This window comes from Stenella coeruleoalba (assembly GCF_951394435.1).
Source record: "Stenella coeruleoalba genome assembly, chromosome: 5".
NCBI lineage: Eukaryota > Metazoa > Chordata > Mammalia > Artiodactyla > Delphinidae > Stenella > Stenella coeruleoalba.
In genome coordinates, this window is record NC_137150.1 from 54,736,779 (window position 1) to 54,755,475 (window position 18,697).

Genomic DNA, 18,697 nt, shown 5'->3' on the forward strand with positions numbered 1-18,697 from the left:
GCTATTGTAAATAGAGCTGCAATGAACATTGTGGTACATGACTCCTTTTGAATTATGGTTTTCTCAGGGTATATGGCCAGTAGTGGGATTGCTGGTCGTATTTTAGTTTTTCAAGGAACCTCCATACTGTTCTCCATAGTGGCTGTATCAATTTACATTCCTACCAACAGTGCAAGAGGGTTCCCTTTTCTCCACACCTTCTCCATCATTTACGGTTTGTAGATTTTTTATGATGGACATTCTGACCCATGTGAGGTGATACCTCATTGTAGTTTTGATTTGCATTTCTCTAATGATAAATGATGTTGAGCATTCTTTCATGTGTTTGTTGGCAATCTGTATATCTTCTTTGGAGAAATGTCTATTTAGGTCTTCTGCCCATTTTGGGATTGGGTTTTTTGTTTTTTTGATATAGAGCTGCATGAGCTCTGTGTAAATTTTGGACATTAATCCTTTGCCAGTTGTTTCATTGGCAAATATTTTCCCCCATTCTGAGGGCTGTCTTTTCGTCTTGTTTATGGTTTCCTTTGCTGTGCAAAAGCTTTGAAGTTTCATTAGGTCCCATTTGTTTATTTTCGTTTTTATTTCCGTTTCTCTAGGAGGTGGGCCAAAAAGGATCTTGGTGTGACTTATGTCATAGACTGTTCTGCCTATGTTTTCCTCTAGAGATTGATAGTGTCTGGCCTTATATTTCGGTCTTTAATCCATTTTGAGTTTAGTTTTGTATATGGTGTTAGGGAGTGTTCTAACTTTATTCTTTTACATGTAGCTGTCCAGTTTTCCCAGCACCACTTATTGAATAGGCTATCTTTTCTCCATTGTATATTCTTGCCTCCTTTAACAAAGATAAGGTGACCATATGTGCATGGGTTTATCTCAGGGCTTTCTAACCTGTTCCATTGATCTATATTTCTGTTTTTGTGCCAGTACCATACTGTCTTCATAACTGTAGCTTTGTAGTACAGTCTGAAGTCAGGGAGCCTGATTCCTCCAGCTCCGTTTTTCTTTCTCAAGATTGCTTTGGCTATTTGGGGTCTTTTGTGTTTCCACACAAATTGTGAAATTCTTTGTTCTAGTTCTGTGAAAAATGCCACTGGTAGTTTGATAGGGATTGAACTGAATCTGTAGATTGCTTTTGGTATTATAGTCACTTTCACAATGTTGATACTTCCAATCCAAGAACATGGTATATCTCTCCATCTATTTGTATCATATTTAATTTCTTTTATCAGTGTCTTACAATTTTCTGCATACAGGTCTTTTGTATCCTTAGGTAGGTTTATTCCTATGTATTTTATTCATTTTGTTGCAGTGGTTAATGGGAGGGTTTTTTTAATTTCACTTTCAGATTTTTCATCAGTAGTGTATAGGAATGCAAGAGATTTCTGTGCATTAATTTTGTATCATGCTACTTTACCAAATTCATTGATTAGTTCTAGTAGTTTTCTGGTAGCATCATTAGGATGATGTATCATGCCATCTGTATCATGCCATCTGTAAACACTAACAGCTTTACTTCTTTTCTGATTTGGATTCCTTTTATGTCTTTTTCTTCTCTGATTGCTGTGGCTAAAACTTCCAAAAGTATGTTGAATACTAGTGGTGAGAGTGGGCAACACTGTCCTGTTCCTGATCTTAGTGGAAATTGTTTCAATTTTTCACCATTGACGACGATGTTGGCTGTGTGTTTGTCATATATCGCCTTTATTATGTTGAGGTAAGTTTGCTCTATGCCTACTTTCTGGAGGGTTTTTATCATAAATGTGTGTTGAATTTTGTCAAAAGCTTCTTCTGCATCTGTTGAGAGGATCATATGGTTTTTCTCCTTCAATTTGTTAATATGGTGTATCACATTGATTGATTTGCATATAATGAAGAATCCTTGCATTCCTGGGATAAACCACACTTTATCATGGTGCATGATCCTTTTAATGTGCAGTTGGATTCGGTTTGCTAGTATTTTGTTGAGGATTTTTGCACCTATGTTAATCAGTGATATTGGCCTTTAGTTTTCTTCCTGTGTGACATCTTTTTCTGGTTTTGTTATCATGGTGATGGTGGTTTCATAGAATGAGTTTGGGAGTGTTCCTCCCTCTGTTATATTTTAGAAGAGCTTCAGAAGGATAGGTGTTAGCTCTTCTGTAAGTGTTTGATAGAATTCGGCTGTGAAGCCGTCTAGTTCTGGGCTTTTGTTTGTTGGAAGATTTTTAATCGCAGTTTCAATTTCAGTGCTTGTGATTGGTCTGTTCATATTTTCTATTTCTTCCTGGTTCAGTCTCTGAAAGTTATGCATTTTTAAGAATTTGTCCATTTATTCCAGGTTGTCCATTTTATTGACATATAGTTGCTTATAGTAATCTCTCATGATTCTTTGTATTTCTGCAGTGTCAGTTGTTGCTCCAGACGCACAGGTTCAGTGGCCATGGCTCACAGGCCTAGCCGCTCCACGGCATGTGGGATCTTCCCAGACCAGGGCACGAACCTGTGTCCCCTGCATCGGCAGGTGGACTCTCAACCACTGTGCCACCAGGGAAGCCCAGGTCTCCATTTTCATTTCTAATTCTACTGATTTGAGTCGTCTCCCTTTTTCTCTTGATGAGTCTGGATAATGGTTTATCAATTTTGTATATCTTCTCAAAGAACAAACTTTTAGTTTTATTGATCTTTGCTATTGTTTCCTTCATTTCTTTTTCATTTTTTTCTGATCTGACCTTTAAGATTTCTTTCCTTCTGCTAACTTAGGGGTTTTTTTGTTCTTCTTTCTCTAATTGTTTTAGGTGTAAGGGTAGGTTGTTTATTTCAGATGTTTCTTGTTTCTTAAGGTAGGATTGTGTTGCTATAAACTTCCCTCTTAGAACTGCTTTTGCTGCATCCCATAGGTTTTGGGTCATCGTGTTTTCATCGTAATTTGTTTCTAGGTATTTTTGGATTTCCTCTTTGATTTCCTCAGTGATCTCTTGGTTATTGAGTAGTGTATTGTTTAGCCTCCATGTGTTTGTATTTCTTACAGATTTTTTCCTGTAATTGATAGCTAGTCTCATAGCATTGTGGTCAGAAAAGATATTTGATATGATTTCAATTTTCTTAAATTTACCAAGGCTTGATTTGTGAACCAAGATATGATCTATCCTGGAGAATGTTCCACGAGCACTTGAGACGAACGTGTATTCTGTTGTTTTCGGATGGAATGTCCTATAAATATCAATTAACTCCATCTTGTTTAATGTATCATTTAAAGCTTGTGTTTCCTTAGTTATTTTCAATTTTGGATGATCTGTCCATTGGTGAAAGTGGGGTGTTAAAGTCCCCTACTCTGATTGTGTTACTGTCGATTTCCCCTTTTATGGCTGTTAGCATTTGCCTTATGTATTGAGGTGCTCCTATGTTGGGTGCACAAATATTTACAATTGTTATATCTTCTTCTTGGATCGCTCCCTTGGTCATTATGTAGTGTCCTACTTTGTCTCTTGTAATTGTGTTTGTTTTAAAGTCTATTTTGTCTGTTATGAAAATTGCTACTCCAGCTTTCTTTTGATTTCCATTTTCATGGAATATCTTTTTCCATCCCCTCACTTTCAGTCTGTATGTGTCCCTAGGTCTAAAGTGGGTCTCTTGTAGACAGCATATATATGGGCCTTATTTTTGCATCCATTCATCCACTCTAGGTCTTTTGGTTGGAGCATTTAATCCATTTACATTTAAGGTAATTATCGATATGTATGTTCTATTACCATTTTATTTTTTTTCATTTTTTTTTTGTGTTACGCGGGCCTCTCACTGTTGTGGCCTCTCCCATTGCGGACGTGCAGGCTCAGCGGCCATGGCTCATGGGCCCAGCCGCTTCGCAGCATGTGGGAATCCCGGACCGGGGCACGAACCCATGTCCCCTGCATCGGCAGGGGGACTCTCAACCACTGCGCCACCAGGGAAGCCCCTACCATTTTCTTAATTGTTTTGGGTTTGTTATTGTAGGTCTTTTCATTCTCTTGTGTTTGCTATCTAGAGAAGTTCCTTTAGCATTTGTTTAAAGCTGGTTTGGTGGTGCTGAATTCTCTTAGCATTTGATTGGCTGTAAAGGTTTTAATTTCTCCATCGAATCTGAATGAGATCCTTGCTGGGCAGAGTAATCTTGGTTGTACGTTTTTCCCTTTCATCATTTTAAATATGTCCTGCCACTCCCGTCTGGCTTGCAGAGGTTCTGCTGAAAGATCAGCTGCTAACCTTATGGGGATTAGCTTGTATATTATTTGTTGTTTTTCCCTTGCTGCTTTTAATATTTTTTGTTTGTATTTAATTTTTGATAGTTTGATTAATATGTGTCTTGGCGTGTTTCTCCTTGGATTTATCCTGTATGGGACTCTCTGTGCTTCCTGGACTTGATTAACTATTTCCTTTCCCATATGAGGGAAGTTTTCAACTATAATCTCTTCAAATATTTTCTCAGTCCCTTTCTTTTTCTCTTCTTCTAGGAGCTCTATAATTCGAATGTTGATGCATTTAATGTTGTCCCAGAGGTCTCTGAGACTGTCCTCAATTCTTTTCATTCTTTTTTCTTTTTCCTGCTCTGCAGTATTTATATCCACTATTTTATCTTCAAGGTCACTTATCTGTTGTTCTGCCTCAGTTATTCTTCTATTGATCCAGTCTAGAGAATTTTTAATTTCATTTATTGTGTTGTTCATCACTGTTTGTTTGCTCTTTAGTTCTTCTAGGTCCTTCTTAAACATTTCTTGTATTTTCTCCATTCTATTCCCAAGATTTTGCATCATGTTTACTATCATTATTCTGAATTCTTTTTCAGGTAGACTGCCTATTTCCTCTTCATTTGCTAGGTCTGGTGGGTTTTTACCTTGCTCCTTCACCTGCTGTGTTTTCTCTGTCTTCTCATTTTGCCTAACTTACTGTGTTTCGGGGTCTCCTTTTCACAGGCTGCAGGTTTGTAGTTATCATTGTTTTTGGTGTCTGTTCCCAGTGGCTAAGGTTGGTTCAGTGGGTTGTGTAGGCTTCCTGGTGGAAGGGACTAGTGCCTGTGTTCTGGTGGATGAGGCTGGATCTTGCCTTTCTGGTGGGCAGGTCCACGTCTGGTGGTGTGTTTTGGGGTGTCTGTGGCCTTATTATGATTTTAGGCAGCCTTTCTGCTAATTGATGGGGTTGTGTTCCTGTCTTGCTAGTTGTTTGACATAGGGGGTCCAGCACTGTAGCTTGCTGCTCAATGAGTGGAGCTGGGTCTACACGTTGAGATGGAGATCTCTGCAAGATTTTTGCCGTTTTGGTATTACGTGGAGCTGGGGGTCTCTTGTGGACCAGTGTCCTGAACTTGGCTTTCCCACCTCAGAGGCACAGCCCTGACGACTGGCTGGAGCACCAAGAGCCTGTCATCCACACAGCTCAGAATAAAAGGGAGAAATAAAGCAAGCAAGCAAGAAAAAATAAAATAAAATGAAATAAAATAACATTATTGAAATAAAAAATAATTATTAAAAAATTTAAAAATAAAAAAAGAAGTAAAGAAAGAAGAGAGCAACAAAACCTAAAAACAAATCCACCAATGATAAGTAGCGCTGTAAACTATACTAAAAAAAGAAGGAAAAACAAAACAGACAGTACCCTAGGACAAAAGGTAAAAGCAAAGCTATACAGACAAAATCAAACACAGAAGCATACACATACACACTCAGAAAAAGAAAAAAAGGGAAAAAAATATATATATATCGTTGCCCCCAGAGTCCACCTCCTCATTTTGGTATGATTCATTGTCTACTCAGTAATTCCACAGATGCAGGTACATCAAGTTGATTGTGGAGATTTAATCCGCTGCTCCTGAGGCTGCTAGGAGAGATTTCCCTTTCTCTCTTTGCACAGCTCCTGACGTTCACCTTTGGATTTGGCCCCGTCTCAGCGTGTACGTTGCCTGAGGGCATCTGTTCTTCACTCAGACAGGGCGGGGTTAAAGGAGCAGCTGCTTTGGGGGCTCTGGCTCTCTCAGGCCGGGGGGAGGGAGGATTACAGATGCGGGGTGAGCCTGCAGCGGCAGAGGCCGGCGTGACGTTGCAACAGCCTGAGGAGCGCCGTGTGTCCTCCCGGGGAAGTTGTCCCTGGATCCCGGGACCCTGGCAGTCGTGGGCTGCACAGGCTCACGGAAGGGAGGTGTGGATAATGACCAGTGCTCGCACACAGGCTTCTTGGTGGCGGCAGCAGCAGTCTTAGCGTCTCATGCCCATGTCTGGGGTCCGCACTGTTAGCTGCGGCTCGTGCCCGTCTCTGGACCTCCTTTAAGGGCGCTCTTAATCCCCTCTCCTCGCGCACCAGGAAACAAAGGGGCAAGAAAAAGTCTCTTGCCTCTTAGACAAGTCCAGACCTTTTCCTGTACTCCCTCCTGGCTAGCTGTGGCGCACTAGTCCCTTCAGGCTGTGTTCACGCCGCCAACCCCAGTCCTCTCCCTGGGATCCAACCTCCGAAGCCCGAGCCTCAGCTCCCAGCCCCCGCCCACCCCGGCGGCTGAGCAGACAAGCCTCTCGGGCTGGTGAGTGCCAGTGTCGGCACTAATCCTAAGTGCGGTAATCTTGCTTTGCCCTCTGCACCCCTGTTGCTGCACTCTCCTCCGTGGCTTTGAAGCTTCCCCCTCTACCACCCGCAATCTCCACCCGCAAAGGGGCTCCTAGTGTGTGGAAACCTTTCTTCCTTCACAGCTCCCTCCCCGAGGTGCAGGTCCCATCCCTATTCTTTTGTCTCTGTTTATTCTTTTTTCTTTTGCCCTACCCAGGTACGTGGGGGAGTTTTTTGCCTTTTGGGAGGTCTAATTTCTTCTGCCAGCGTTCAGTAGGTGTTCTGTAGGAGTTGTTCCACATGTAGATGTATTTCTGATGTCTTTGTGGGGAGGAAGGTGGTCTCCACACCTTACTCTTCCGCCATCTTGAAGCTCCCCCCCAAATTGTATGCTTTTTAAATTGGTTTACAGTCTTATCTTCCAGGAGAAAGTGTTTCCTGGAGCAAGTGGCTAAGTTATTTCTTCCTAGCTCCAGTGTTATTTTGCACAGACAATGGAAAGTGTGTTTGGTCTCTGAATTTTTAGCACACAGACTCAAAATTATGTTGGCTGCAGTTTCCTCTTCCCAAAATGTATATACCTCATTTCTAAAAATTTCCTATAGTAGGAATCAGAACTGCTTTGACCTCAGATATCTCTGACTTTTCTGCTACCTTGATGAAATGCTTTAGATATCCCTAAAAGGCAACCCACCTCCTTATTCAACCTTCTTCTTGCTATACCACTTAAGATATTAAAGAGATTTTAGTCTTTAAGACTTAAATCATGGGAAATACAACAGAGCCCTTAATTCTTAGCATCCCACGTTTTATGAATCATCCAAACAATTATATACCTAGTCTACCAAATAGAGTACTGAGAAAAAATATTTTATTGAAGTAGGGAATTTTTATGTTATAAATTATATAAAGGTTAGACGTGTGGCATATTTAGAATCTGACTTTACCCAGTTTAGCAGATTAATTTGGTTTCTCTCTTAGGAATTGATATTTATAACTGAAAAGAAACTTGGAGAATACCTAATTCAAATTCCTTCATTTATTTCCTCTTAATATGAGGAAATAAATAAATATAAGGAAGCACTGACATCTGCCTAAAGTCATACAGATACCTAGCTTTTTTTAGATGCCAGATTTTAGAGAGATTTCCTTTTCCCTTCCACATGCTCTCACTCTGCCTCGGTTTATCTTTCTCTCCCACAGACCCATGTCTCTGAGGAAAGAATGTCTGTACTTGCTGGCACTATACCCGTGATGACATCATACTTTATCTTTTCCGTCTGTGTCCTATCCCCTGAAATCTCAAACCTATACCCAGCCATCCCTCCCAGGAAAGCATCCTCCACTCTCAATTGGACATTATTAAGTCCCTGCCTAAGCTATTGGTTCATCCTTGGGACTCATATATCACAGCATGGTTAAGCCCAGGTGGACACCCTGCCAGGTAACCACCTGCTTGAGGGGCTGAAGATAATTCTGGAGAACAACACATCTTAAAAAGAAAAGTGAAACATCAAGTATGGCTTGACAACAAGACTGAATTCATCAAAAAAAAAAAAAAAGATAAAGAAAAAGAAAATTATGATCACACTTGGATTTGTCCCAGCCAAGATCACCATGGACACATTTGAAACTTAGGGAGAATAAAAGTTAAAATAACTCTTTTTAACTAATAAATATAATGCTAAGAGGAACATATAAGCAGGATGATGAAAGACCTTTGCACATCAGGACTGTAACCTGCAAGTGGCACTGACAACAAGAAGATACAGTGCTGATAGCTTTGGAGAGGACCCGGAGCACACCACTGGTGCTGGCACTCGTGCTGGGCATCAACAGGAGAGACAACAGCAAACCTCATTAGCATGCATCACCAATAGGATCTATAAGAGCAGAGGATTACGCTGCATAATAACCAAGAGAACCTGGCTTATACACACATAAAAAGCTTGCCGAGTTAGACCTTAGGAGTCTTGGAGATTCCACAAGGAGCAAGTCAGACTACACCCAGAAGAGTGCTAATGATTAGTTTTCCCTGGGGCTCTGGGCCTGAGAAAATAATTTACCATCTGATTTCTTTCACTTTGCTCTAGCTCAAATCCAAATCAATGTTTTTAAACTTTACAACTCATCTATTCAGCAATTTCTTTGTCCTACTTGTTTTCTATTTTCATTCCATTTACTTCTGATCAATCACAAAGTGAACATTTATAAAATTAATTTTTTTTTTTTTTTTTTTTTGCAGTACACGGGCCCCTCACTGTTGTGGCCTCTCCTGTTGCGGAGCACAGGCTCCGAACGCGCAGGCTCAGCGGCCATGGCTCATGGGCCCAGCCACTCCGTGGCACGTGGGATCCTCCCAGACTGGGGCATGAACCCATGTCCCCTGCATTGGCAGGTGGACTCTCAACCACTGCGCTACCAGGGAAGCCCCTATAAAATTAATTTTTAATATATTTAAGATACCACTTGACTGATGCAAAGAAATTAAAGAGAACATGCAATTATGATATGTTAATTTTAATGAGGGATATTCATTCATTAAACAGTCTATCGTTTGTTAATGTGCTCTGCTTCTCCTGAAATACCTGCTCAACTTCACAAATATTCTATACTCAAGTGCCTATTTGGACAGATTAGTGTGAAAAGTCATTATTAGATAAGAAATAAATTTATTTTCTCTTTGCTTCAGGAATTCTCATAAACCAATTTCTCTGGGCAAAATCTCTCCTGTCAACATAGTAGATTGTTCACCTGGGCAAATAGTTAACACAAAAGTTTATTTAACAAACCTTGACGCAAGACCATCATCTTACTCTGTCTACCAATCCTAAATTATATATAACATCACAAACTCCATCCAATCTCCATCAGTTCTCTTCCTTGAAAATCCCATCATAAAATCCTTGAGCGTAGACCCTCAAGTTGTGTAAACATTTTTCCTTGATGTCTCACTTCTGAAAAACTACTAAGACTGCTCAGGTAGTACTCTCCCTTACTGCAGTACATCTAAGAAAATTAACCCTCTTTGACTGACAAGTTTTAATAGTCACTTAAGGAGTCCGCAGTGAGGATCTCAGATGTGCTCCTGAGATCCAGCTGAGATTCCACCACCACTGCTATGCCCACTGTAGCTCAGGACCTCTCACTTGGAAATAGCACACCTCCCTTTCAGCTTTGAAGGGGAAGTAAACCTGATGTGGAGTCTGAACTCATTTCTTTTCTTTGAGTACTCAAATTCTGAGTTTATCTCTTAGAAATGAGGAACCCCGTATAGATAATTCTTTAATTATCTACTGAAGCTTTAAAACATGTTTTCTTAGTAGAAATCTGCTTAGTTGTTGATAACACTATTGATTGTCTTCATCTGTTCTCACCATCTTTTGTGGGAAGTCTATGTGGGGAAGTTCATAGGGAAGAGAATAGACAAGTCCATCTCTCAGTCAGACTCCAAAGGTTCAAAAGGTCAGAAGGACTCATCACATTGGTGTCCTTATAGGACAAACATTGCCTTGGGTCACCTACCAATATCTTACAAAAACCTTCCTCCATCTTGCCTTGTTTTGTTCATGAGAGCACGGTTCTGAAAAAGGTCTCTTCTTGAAACAGTCCATCTACAAAGAAATGCCCATTCATCAGTCTCCGATTAGAGAGAGCCAACTATTAATTTGAGGGGTCCAAGACACAAAGTGCAAGAGCAACTTATTCTACCAACCATTGGCAGACACCCACTGAGTGCCTCTCAATGTAATTTAATATACCCTCTGGCCAGATTTGTTTCTTACATGGTTTTGCACAAATTCCAATGCTTATCTTTCTAAGTTGCATAATTGCACCGAAGATAATTAAGAATTATAATGGATATCTGGGAGAATTTTTAATTTTAGCAAACTTGTTCATAACAGTGGCACCATAAAGCAAATAGGGAGTAAAATTGAAAATACCCATTGAATGAATTTTTCTTTGTATGAAGAACTCCCCAAATTCATATTCCAAAACTATTTCCTAAAAAGAGTTCTTAGCCAAGACACAAGGAAAATGTAAACATTCAAATGTATCTATTTTCGATCTCCCGAAGCACAACTTGAACCTAACAGCCGTTATCCCACTCGTCTTCTTCCCCTCTCCTGTGCTTCTCCAGTACCCTCTGCTCCTTCCTCTCTTTATGACCCAATTTCTTTCCATTCTGGACAGTCATAAATCCCCAAAGCTCAATTGCCTCTCAAAGTTAAATTCACTTTAAACAGGGCAAATCCCTGTTCTGGCATTAGCACTTATGTTGAACATCAATATAAGCTGCTATACATGTATTACTCCTACCCCTATTATGTTTTGTAAGTAAAAAAATATTTTTTAAAGCCTTATATTTTAGTACTCTTAATTATACTTCTTTCTAGATTTTTGAACAAGAGCCTTCACATTTTTATTTTCTACTGGGTCCCACAAATTATATTGTCAGCTTCCATGATATAGTGTAAAGTGTAGCAAGAAAAGATGTCAATATATCCATAGAATTCCTCCCTTGCAATTTACATAAAGTTATACAGAAAGTGGATAAAAATAGACCAATTTAGATAAGATTCTAGTTTTTCTTTTAACTGAAAACATGTGCATCTTAGGGGAAGAATGTTTTACTGATATCACTACAGACTTCTCTGTATAAAAACAAACAAAAAAGCAAAGAAGTGATGAAGAATTAAGTCATTTGGCTTATACCCCCATAGCTCTTTCTGTCAGCATTTCTGATTGGGAAGAAGTTTTGTTCTCTTCATTTAAATGACCACTCTTGTCTTCTGGATTAGAAGTAGACTACAAATTCTGATCATAAATATCCTGTTAGTATTTGCCTATTTGTAATTCTCAAAGGTGAGATCTCTAGAGGGTTAAATGCCATTGTGCCATGCAGTCTAATCAAATGATTCTGAAAATAGTCATCCAACAAAAAGAGCAGGAAAACTTGATAGAGGTTGAAATCACCACTACTGGAAAACTGATACACAATCATCATCCCTTAAACAGTGGCTGCAGATCTGTACTGATCACTTCCTCAGCTCATGCTGAAGAATGATCCTGGGGAACAGGAAGCAAGAGTTGAAAACTGAGACCACCTACATCCACTTAAATTAACTATTAGGACAGAGAACTGGGGTCACTTGTGTCAAAAGGACTTAACTATATGTTCTAGGAAATTCTTACCCAGGAATATAAGCCAGTAGACCAATAAATAATGTAGCTCTTTGCTTCAGAAAATTCCTGCAACCAATGTGTCTGGAAAAATAGTTTTCTCATCTGGGAAAACAGCTCTCCCTTCAAGACCATATATTGCTTACCTGGCAAACAGCTTGCATATCAAACAGCAGTTTACTTATTAAGACTCACTTGAGCACTCTCACCTTGCTGTGTCCACCAACCTTAACTTATTATGCCACTAAACTTGCTCAGTCCAAATCAGTGTTCTGCCTGGAAGATCCTAAACCACTTGAGGCAGACCACATAACTTTAGAAATATCTTTTCCTTGCATTGCTTTTGAGACTCTGTTAGGGAGACTCTGTTATGCAGGTGTTTGTTCTTACTTCAGAAGGGCTAATCAACTTAGCTTTGCTTAACCAGTAGATTTTTTTGGTGATCTCTTAAGCAGTTGGTAATCAACAGGCATCTTTCTATCTATCTGGTTAAATTTGTCAACATAGCAAGACAGAGAAAAACAAGCAGTAATCCACCAATGTAACTAAAAATGATAAAATAAAAGAGCTTCTCTATCATCCTAATTTTATTGTTGAATGAAGGTGAATATCATTTGATCACACTATCCTGAAATTATATTTTTCCTCAAATATTTTAATAGTCAATATATTAAACCAGTTTGGGTGGCAGAGCAATAATCAGAGAGAAAATGTCATCTGGCATGTCCATATAATTAAAATTACATTTATTTCCTGGATTTTGTGTCAGAAAAGCAGGATAACTGTCTAGTTCTACAACTTATCTCTGCAATTTTGTAAAAGTCACTGATTATTTCTTTGTTTAGTCCTTCACTTCTAAAATAAGCCAATTCTATCTACCAGAGAATTATAATTTTGATTGCTTGCTCTGTATCAGGCAGTGTTCCAGAAAATGGATTGTGGCCACACAGTGATTAAATCACATAATGTATATAAGATAAATTTGTAAAAATTTTTTAAAAGGCAAATAGTAAAGTTTCCTTATTTTTATTATCATTAGTACTATTATCTTGATTCTCTAATATTCAAAGTGTTTTTAAAAAGTGAAATTATTAAAATCTTCACAAGCTAGAACCTCTTTAAAGCCAGAATCCATCAATGTGAATTTTGTCACTATGAGTTAATCAGGTTTATTTTCATTTAGACACCATAAAATGCTGTGATTTGAGATTATGAAAAAAAAAAAAAACAACTGTGAAAGCCTATCACTGACCTCTACCAAGTCTTCTTCTTGTTCAAAGGCACATAGCAAAAGGGCTGTTTTAATTTTAGATGAAACTGTATTTTTTTTTTACTGTGGTAAAATATATATAACATAATTACCATTTTAACCATTTGTAAGTGTACAGTTCTGAGAAATTCAGTACATTCACATTGTTGTGCAACCATCACCACCACCCATTTCCGTAGCCCCTGGTAACTGTAACCACCATTCTATTTTTTGTCTCTAGGAAGTTGACTATTCTAGGTGCCTTATATAAGTGGAGTTATTCAATATTGGTCCAGGCTTTTTTCACTCAGCTTAATGTCCTGAAGTTTCATCCACTTGGTAGCATATGTTACAATTTCCTTCCTTACTAAGACTGAATAATATTCCACTGTGTGTGTGTGTGTGTGTGTGTGTACACACACCACATTTTGCTTATATGATCATCCATTAATGGACACTTGGGCAGCTTCCATCTTTTAGCTTTTGTGAATAATGCTGCTATGAACACGGGTGTTCAAATATCTCTGAGACCCTACTTTCAGTTCTTTTGGTTATAAACCCAGAAGTAAGACTGGTGGATCATACGGTAATTTTATTTTTATTTTTTTGAGGAGTAACCATACCACTTTCCACAGAGGCTTCACCATTTTATATTCTCTCCAGCAAAACACTGGGTTTCGATTTCTCCGCATCCTCTCCAAAATGTTTTTGTTTTGTTTTGTTTTTTAATAGCATCTGAATGTGTGTTAAGTGGTATTTCATTGTGGTTTTGATTTGTGTCTCTTAATGATTAGTGATGTTGAGCATAGTTGCATGTGCTTATTGACAATTTCTATATATTCTTTGGAGAAATGCCTCTTGAAATCCTTTGCCTGTTTTTTGTTATTGAGTTGTAGGCATTCTTTATATGTTCTAGATGCCAATCCCTTAGCAGAGGATGATTTGAAAATATTTTCTCCCATTCACTCTCTTGGTAGTGTGCTTTGATGCACAGTTTTTTATTTCCTGTTTTTAATTATCTATTTGGGGATGCAATTACATTTCTTAACTCTTACTTGTGAAACACACGTGTGACTGCAACTGCCCAAGTATTTACTGATGTTGGAAAAAACTGTCGGAATTATACTTTTTTTGAAAGCCAGAACTTGACTGAACAAATGAGAATGTGTCCACTTGCCACTAGGAGAGAAAAAGTCATGGAGACATCTGTGAAAAATAAATACTTGGAAGAATAATCCACTGTACTCTTCATTTAAGGATAAAGAGAAAGAAATACACTGAGATACCACATACTTAATGGGAAACAGAGCTAAAAATAAAAAGCTGATAAATCCTTCCAAGTTGAAGCTGTAACATATTCACAGGTGAAAACCAAGAAGTACCACAGAGACAGGTCCTATTTGGTCTACCAGCATAATGGGCTTTCTGTTCTATTCTCTGCCAAGACCAATTATTTTCTATACGAACAAAGGACATTTCCATAGGAAGTTAAGTAGCCTTACTTTTGAGAGTGAAAGTAGGAAGAAATGAGTAAAATATTTGTTGTACAACATCAAGTACAACTCAATATCTAGAAACCACAAGAGACCTATACTCAGTATCATGGAGAGCTCTTAAAAAGAGCGTGCAGTGAAAATATTAAACAGAATTTTATTAATATAATTTATTTAAATTTAAAACAAATATACATAAAAGTGCCTATTTTACAAAGATAAAAATTCAAAGATATCTATCAAACCTAGTAGAAGTGGGTGCTTTCGAAAAAGAGGAAAAAAAGGGTAATAGGAATAAAATCAAACAAGTAATATTAATGAGAGGGACTTAGCATAGACGGTTAATAAGTGTGTCACAAAGCAGGAATTAGAATTAAGTAAACTTTCTGCATGTACAGTCCCATTAAAAAAAAAAAAAAAAGAATAGGTATTACGGAGATGTAACCAAGGACACCTGTGACCTAAATGGCCAGGAGGTCAAGTTGGGAACACTCAGTGATGTCGATAATTTGAGGTTTGTCCTTGGAAAACAGGCAATCCTGCAAGGTGCAGACTTTATGAAGCAGCAAATGAAAATAATGATAGAAAGGCAGAGAGTGAAAGTGAAATAAATGCAGCAAAATGAAGTCTGAATTTAGTGCAAATAGAGCAAAGCCAAAGGGAACTCAGGGAGAAGCAGCAAAAACAACTATATAAAAACAATGGAACGAGAAAGTAGATGGGGAAAAAGTCTGCAAAAATGAAAAAGAGTTTAGAGAAGAAAGAAAGTAGGAGAAATTTTAGATAGTTGTAAGAGGATTCCTAATTAGGGTAGGCAAACTATAATGTCCATATGCTGATAAAGACACTTAGGGACTTCCTAGGAGTCCCTTGAAAGATATAATTTAATTATAGAAATTTTGAAGGAACAATGTATTTTATTTTGTTTCATTGTTTGTTTAATTCCAAGCGGAGTTGTAAAGTAGATGGGTGAGTGGATGGTTTTCCAATTGTAGCGTACATCATAATCCCCTGGACAGCTTGTTAAAAGACTGATTGCTGAGACCCATCCCCAGAGTTTCTGATTCAGTAGGTCTGGGCTGTGCTCTGAGAATCTGCATTTCTAACAAGTTCCCAGAGATAGATGACACATATGTTGCTGGTCCTCGGACTACCCTTTGAGTACTACTGGTCTCAAAAATATTAAGAACAACTCATCTAAGTAAATATTTGTAAAATAACCAGCTCATAGCAGTGTGTTTCCCCTGGGGAAGCTTTTCTAGAGACAAAGCCTTTGCTTGGTAAATAATCAGAAGTTTAAGTTCTTAAAGGTGGGAATCCTCATGGCCAACTTATTTCTAAGGTATAGGTCAGGCCATAGTAAAAAACAACAAAACAAAACAATAAAAGGATATGATTCAGGGAGGCCTTAGTTTGAAGGCTAAGAAGGATTTTGAAAAGTGATCCAGACTTTGAAGCCAGGACTTGAGAATATAATGTAAGGAGTAATAAGGCTACTGGAGTATAGGTCACAGGGCATCTACCAGAAAGTCTCCATACCATGGAATATTTTGGTATGTCATGGTCAAGAGCATATTCTTAAGGATTAGTGGACCAAGGTTCAGGTCTTGGCTCTGGCCTTTCCTAACTGTTGTTCTGTATGCAAGTTATCCAACATTTCCCAGCTTGGTTTCCTTATCTAAAAATAGGGATGATAATACACAACTATATAAGTCAGGATAGGTAATGTGCTATAACAAATAACCCCAAAATATCAGTGGCTTGACACAAAAAGTAGATTTCTTGCTGACACAAATTTCAGTGTAACCCTTTCTGATTGGGAAGATCTTTAAGGCAACTTTCTCCTACCAGTGACTCAAAGGCACAGGCTGATTTCATCTTATGATTCCACCATCCTTGTGTCTTCAAGGTTGTCCTGATGTCATCCCAACAGCCAATGAGGAGGGGGCAGGTGAAAGAAAGAGAAAACTTGGAGCACTGCACAGTAATATTTAGCCCCCAAAGCCAGCAGATACTCATCACTCTCATTAAAATCCCAGTGGTAAGAACTAGTCACATGGCCACACCTAGATGCAAAAGGGACTAGAAATGTGGTCCTGAATAGGCAGCAACTTACCCACACGAATCCACACTCTGCAATGGGAGCATGAGTATCCTTGCCCACCAGTCACCTCTGCCACATTAGCTCTCAGCATTGTTTAAATATTAAAATAAGCTATTAAAGTGCTTAGGATACAGTGATGATGGCCATTATCCTGACTTGCTGGTTTTTTAATGGCCAGTGTCTATGGCCAGGCATGGGAGCATTAAAAGACAGGCCAGAAATTTTTAAGACTGTAAGAAATAATTTTAACCCCAAGAATATTCACCAGTTCCCTTTGAAGAAAATTGGGTTATCAAAGCCTAAACCCATTCTTTTAGCTTATTATAATTATTTCTAAACATTCTTGTAGTAGACAGAGCAGCATAACAGCCCTCATGTACCTGCCATCTAGCTTCAACAATTATCAACGCTTTTCATCTATACCCACCACTTTTATTTTAATGAAAATTTCTGTTATTGTATTATTTTACCTCTACATGCTTCAGTATTATCACTAATGAATAATGCCTTACACCAAACAAAATTTATATTAATTCTTTAGCTATATCTCAGACTGTGAACTTATTTTCCTTATTACATCAAAAACATCCTTTCAGAATTGGCTACCTGGAGTTGGAATTCAAATAAGTTCCTCACATTGCATTTGGTTGATATGACTACTGAATTTCTTTAAATGGAAAACATTTTCACCTACCACCCAGTTTTTATTTTAATGCCATTTATTTGTTGAAGAAAATGAAGCATTTGTCCCAAAGAAATTCCTATATTATGGATTTGGATGACAGCATCCATGTTATGTCATTTAACACAAAACTTCATGCCCTGTATTTCATGCAAACCAGTTGATAGATTCTAAAGGTTTCATTAGATTTAAGTTGAATTCTTTTGTAGAGAATACTACTAGGTGGTTGTCCTGCGTCCTTCCTAGAAGATCACTTCAGAAAGTGCATACAGACTGATTGATCCCTTTGGTGATATAAAGACTAATCACTGGGTTCAACTAATGTTAGCTTAATCTTCCTGTAACAAGTTTCTCATCAATCTGTCATTTAATGGTTTTAGGAGCCATTCATGATCAATGCCTAGAACCATTCATTGATGTTGATTTTATGACACTGTCTTCAGTTAACAGTTGGAATTATTTCATAAAGAGCTGTTTATTAACTTTTTATTTTTAAAGCACCATTCAAACAGCTATCAGTTTTCAGAAATATGAATTGGTGCTCTAAAAATCTTCAATAGTCATGGTGAATTTTCTTTTTGCATCGTTATGAATTCATAGATATTTATGTAACTGATGTGTTTTAATCCGTTTTGAGTATTACTATTCTGATGCTAAAATTCTCCCACTGTTGGCCGGTGTGAGGCCCATCAAGATGGCACCTATGTCTGTTTGTATGACTCCAGTTGTTTGATAGATTCCTTGTTTTCTAACATAACCTAATGTCCCCAGGCTGCTCTTGAACATCTTCTATCCCAGACCTGGAATGAATCACTTGTCTGAGGTAACCTGGTACCTTTTAGTAAAAAATTGTATTTAAGAGGTATGATGTAGATTCTAGGGGTGTACATTTCTACTGGTTTGGCATTACTTCTAGGGATTTTCTGTGGTCAGAACTAGAAAATCTGCATACATGTGTATTACATATAGACATTTTTAATACATATGTTAGAAAGAGTAAAAGAAATCATGGGTACAAATACATGTCAGTATTCTTATTCAAAATTAAAAATACAGGGTTTTTACTTAAGTGTTTGTTTAAATTTTATCTTTGACCCTCCTTTTTTTTATGCTGATAATCTTAATTCCTAATAACAACTTAATTACTTATTTGCTTTATCCTATTGTATAATGATAGACATATAATCCATAAAAATAATTTCAACTAATAATTTCATACTAATATTGCTACAAAAATCAAGCTTCCTAAAAGCAGTCTAAAATTTTTGTGATGACTTTTATCTTTGGAATATAATCCAGTAAGGATATACAATCAATATACTGTACTACAAAATAACTTGAAACATTTTTCTCTGTGTGGTTATCAACTTAGATTAATTTGTTTCTGTTTGTTTTAGATTTTAAGGACTGCTTTTTCTTTAATACAAATGTTCTAAAAC